This window comes from Cupressus sempervirens, chromosome 9 (assembly GCF_028749045.1).
Source record: "Cupressus sempervirens isolate cs-2001-9-10 chromosome 9, ASM2874904v1, whole genome shotgun sequence".
Taxonomy (NCBI): Eukaryota; Viridiplantae; Streptophyta; class Pinopsida; order Cupressales; family Cupressaceae; genus Cupressus; species Cupressus sempervirens.
The window spans coordinates 627693359-627698652 of record NC_143126.1 but is presented as its reverse complement, the minus strand read 5'-3'; the positions used below and the strand labels follow the sequence as shown (position 1 = coordinate 627698652).

Genomic DNA, 5294 nt, shown 5'->3' with positions numbered 1-5294 from the left:
ACTTTGTCCATTATACATTTTGCAAGTAAATTTCTTTAACTTAGGCCACATCTTCATACCATTACACACAAATAACTAACTAATTTCATTAAATATGTGCATTTTCATATAATTTCTATTCATGCATTGCGAAACAAATTATTGACTACTCTACAAAGAATTCTATGCTCGCCCACAGATTTGGTGAAGGTCTGACAATTCAGACTCTATTTTGAATCAAAGGAAAAGATGATTGAGCAAAATAATTTGAATTGGGAATATACAAAACATCTCACGCAGTCTGTTTTGACAAGGATATAAAATATAAATGTTTTCTTTGGCAGTCTTTCTTTACTTTCAGCGAAGAGTTTCACCATATATAGACATGCAGTTATACCTAGAGTGATGGCATTCAGAAAGCAAAGGGGTTTTGAGAGGTCAATGGAAGGAATGGTGGAGTTAACAATGAAATTATGGCCTATTATTGTGGCAAGAGTTGCTACAATTTATGTTCCTCTTTTACTACTAAAAAACCTTGCAAGTTCTAACAAGAAGAACCATCTCCCTCCAGGCCCAAGTGGTCTTCCTATAATTGGGCACTTCCATATTTTGCTAGACAAGAGAAGGCCAATTCACCAAATTCTAGCCTCCCTTGCTAAACGTTATGGGCCTATTATGCATGTCAAATTTGGATACTGCCTTGTTTTGATAATAAGCTCTGCAAAATTAGCAAGAGAGTGTTTTAAAATGAATGACAAGGTTTTGGGATCTAAGCCTTAGCTTTCACAAGGAAAGAATTTGGGTTACAACTATTCTATGGTGGCTTCGACTCCATATGGTCCCTTTTGATGAATTTCTTGAAGAGTTTGATTTCTTGAGCTTCTCTCTACCAAAAGAATCTAGTCTTTTGCTCCCAAGAGATCCTAACAACTTTGCAAAGTGGTGACTTCTTTCTTTGAGCAAGCACAGCTACAGAGTAGTGTTAACATTAAGAGTTTTTTCTCCACATTGAATTTCAAGACTCTCATGTCTATGATCATAAATGAGAAGTATTTTGGAGATGAATTAGGAGTCTTAGAGGAGATTATTTCCAAGGTGATTAAGGAGTCATTTATGTATCATGGGTGTGTAAATATTGGGGATTATATTCCCTGGTTGAAGTGGCTTGATTTGCAAGAGTATGAGAGGGTAATAAAGAAGGTACAAGCACAATTGGACTTGTATATGTAGACAATATTGGAGAAGCATAAGGAGAAAGGATCAAAACATGGGGGAGAGACAGAAGACTTTGTTGATGTTCTCATTGCTCAGGCAAACCAAAATGGCAATGCCATTCCTGTTAAAGATGAATTCATCAAGGAAACTACTACTTTAAGTGTTTGCACTTTTCCATTTCAAACAAATTTTGATTCTACCCCTTGTACCTTTATAGATTATGCTTAGTGCAAGCTCAGATACATTGTATACCTTATCCTTGTTACTAATGCTTTTGCATTTGTAGATTATGTTTGGCACAAGTTCTAATACACTCTCAGTTACCATGAAGTGGATATTGTCATTATTATTAGAACATCCTCATGCAATGAGGAAGGTATGAGAGGAGATGATTCTAAAGTTGGATGCAACTGAATAGTGGAGGAGTCAGACATACCCTAGTTAAGATACTTGCAATCAGTAGTGAGAGAGACCATGCGCCTCCATCCATCAACACCTTTGCTTTCAGTACATGGATATATTGAGTACTGAACTATGGGAGGCTATCATATCCCTATAGGAATAATGATGTTTGTAAATGCATGGGCAATTAATAGGGACCCAAATTTGTGGGACAAACCACTAGAGTTCATACTAGAGTTTTTTATGGAGAGGGATATAGATGTAAACAACATACAAATGAAACCTAATGACTCAGAGATAATTCCATTTTGGACAGAGAGAAGAGGATGTTATAGTGTCATATTGGCAATGAATATGGTGCAACTCACTCTTGCAACTTTCTTACATAGCTTTGAGTGGTCTATTCCACCTGGACAAGTTATGGACATGAATGAAGGGGTTGGCTTGACAATGCCAAGGGTGGTGTCTTTGGAGGCTACCATAAAACCTTGTCTCTCTCATCAACTATACTAGAGATAGATCTAGATCTAGTGTTTCTGCCATGTTTTCACAAACTCTCCACTTTGTTTTATGTTAATGTCTAATGTCCTAATGTGATTCAGAATAAGTCATAAACCATATAGTTCAAACAATAATTCTTCTCTTTATTCTTTAATGTTTCTATGGATTTAATGAATAATGCTATTGCCTTAACACTTTAATCCTGAAGTTATTTATGTAATGAGTTATAGATAATTTGAATTAAGTGATTTCATACGGACTCATTTCTTGTGATGTGTGCATATTAGAATTGGAATAATTTTAGTAGGTAATATATTCCTTGGGATGCCTTACTTTATATGTATAGATAATAGTACATCACCATAAGGGTGCCAAATGTAGAATGGGAATTTTTTTGGAATTTGATAGTTAAATATAGGTTACTAGATGGTGTACTTAAATCATTATGAGAAACTTCATTCCCTAATTAGAGAACTATAGATAAAATATTCTAAGCATATCACTTTTACTTCATATGACAATACTCTAGTGCAATAATAAACTATTTGAAAAATAGTAATAATAAATATAATTACAATTAACTTTACATCTGATAAATGCATCTTGTGCAACATAACACCACTCTTCAATCTTAACTTTTGCATGATAGCCAATGTGAGGATCTAACAAGAACAAAAAGTTGAAGGGCCTAGGTTAGCATTGTTGGAAAATATTGACAGATACATTAGTATGTTGTATATGATTAACTCCTAGTTGATGCAAACAATTCAATGCACACACTTGACAAACCAATAGATCCCATAATATGTAATCTATTGTCATAGAAAAACTCAATTATTAATCATAGAGATATCTATTTGGATGGATGATGCTGACACTATTACATGCAACCAATGACTTCCTAAGCTAACTATCAATTGTGTAAAAGGAACTAACTAAATTCAAGCAATTAACTAAAGAAAAAACAATGCTAAACAATGTTGCAGGTGGTGCAATATTATGACACTACATAACATCCACAAATTATATCTACTGAACTAAAGAATAACTCTTAGAACAATTTTTTTATCAAATCAATGAAAATTGTATATAATGCTAAAATTAACAATTGTTAGAAACAATAGTCCACCAAGATAACTAAGAGGGGAGGGGGGGGACTCAGTTATCCAATAATTAAAATTTCTATCAACCTTAAATAATCTTATCCATTCAACCAAAGTAAATAATAACAATAACAAGATGTACATAGACAATTACACCAGATATGTTAACTAGGGAAACCCTTGATCAGAGGGAAAGCCTTGGTGGGAATGATACCCACAAGATGATGTACTAATATAAATATTCCTTGTTAGAGGATGGACCCTATTAGGAGTCTATTACAATATTTAGTACATATGATTCCTTGCTAGGAGACTTTGAATCCTTGTTAGAAGATTCAAACCATGTTAGGAGTTGCAAAAGACAGAAGGACCCACTATTCAAACACCTTCTAGAGCAAGATCATTGAACTCACTATCCAATTGATCTCTCAACTATTCCTTGTAAAATAATTGTATGTACTATACTTTAACTTCTTTCCTCTATTATGTCAACCAAAGCAATTACTATCAAACCTTGTAGACTAGGTCATGAACCTCGAATCCAAGTATCAAACTTTGGATCACACAATAAAACCTCGACAATGAAGTTTCATTCACTTTTTCTCTGCTCTACTTATCTTTGCACTCCATTCTTTTTTCTACTTACAATCATTTGCATTACTCCATACATGATAAAGGAAAATTTCTTACCTTTATATCGAATCCATAAAACAATTCCTTGAGTCGGCCGTTACACCTTCTTCAATTAATTATAATAAGACCACATTAAGAACACATTACACATAGCGATAACATTAATCTTTTGCCTTGTAACTTTCTGTACATGTAACACTATGATAAGTGAGCTTAGTCATGTCATCACCAACATGTCTTCTTCGCATATTTAACTTTAGTTCCTCAGAATAAAAATTCTACTAAGAGATATAACAAGTTTACCAGAACATGCCTCTGTAAACTCTATCTCAGAATAGTCTTCACTAAAACTTGCATAACTTCTTCTAGACTTAATATCTTATGCTTCTGAGGTCCCTCTATGTATACTAGACACATAGTATAATCTCCCTTTAACCTTGCTTCTAAAAGTACTAAATGATCTATCTATACCAACTTGATCTTAACTATTGTTCTTCTGTCAGATACCACAAAAAATTGCTATGTTGACATCAATGAAAAACATAGTCATGAATGTAACATATCATCATGATAATGATCTAATCATGTTTCTACAATAATCCCCCATAGGAACATCATCATCATTCATGTTTCCAACAATCTCCCCCTTTGGCATTGATGGCAACATAGATGAAAAACATCTAGTTCCAAGAATACCAACTACAAAAGACTATTAACCTTTTTTTTCAAATCCTCTTCATCAATCATTATCCCCCTTGATATACCTCAATCTACTTTATATCAAACTATTTTTCCATGATGTACTTCTCCTATTGTATTTCTTTCCAATTAATTTTTCAAATGTTTTGTACTTTTTTTCCATGTTTTTTGAACTATTTTTTCATGTTGTACTTATTTTCCATGTTGTACTTCTCCCCTATTGACATCAATGTCAAAGGTTTTAGAAACCATCAAACTCTACAACAACTATTTTTGAATAACTCAAGTGTCCAAAGACACTTTTCAAAAATAAATCCAACATGAGTCCTAGATGACTCTGTCCATCATAGATACTCCCCCATACATGAAGCATCAGCATTCAGTCTAGACAAACAATAGTGCTTTGTTATATTGGACTGATGCACTCTTGCATCATCTACTCTAATGTAAGAAGGGGCATAACCCCTAACATACCTTCCAAATACTCAAAAGTCTCTTTGGGAGGAGGCTTAATGAAAATATCTACAATTTGCTCTTTGGTGTTTACATACTCTAATCTAATTTCCTTTTCTGCAACTTTATCTCTCAATATGTGATACTTAATAGAAATGTGTTTGGTCTTAGAATGAAACACTTTCTGTACACGTAACATTATGATGAGTGAGCTTAGCCACATCATCACCAACATGTCTTCTTCACATCTTTAACTTCAACTTCTCAGAATAACAACTCTGCTAAGAAATATAATAAGTTTATCAGAAC

General features: G+C 33.6%; 1 pseudogene; it reads left to right on the top strand.

Annotated features, from left to right (window-relative positions):
• The first annotated feature begins 420 nt into the window (after positions 1-420).
• On the top strand, positions 421-2109 carry LOC149540270 (cytochrome P450 81Q32-like; annotated as a pseudogene).
• The last annotated feature ends 3185 nt before the right edge of the window (positions 2110-5294 follow it).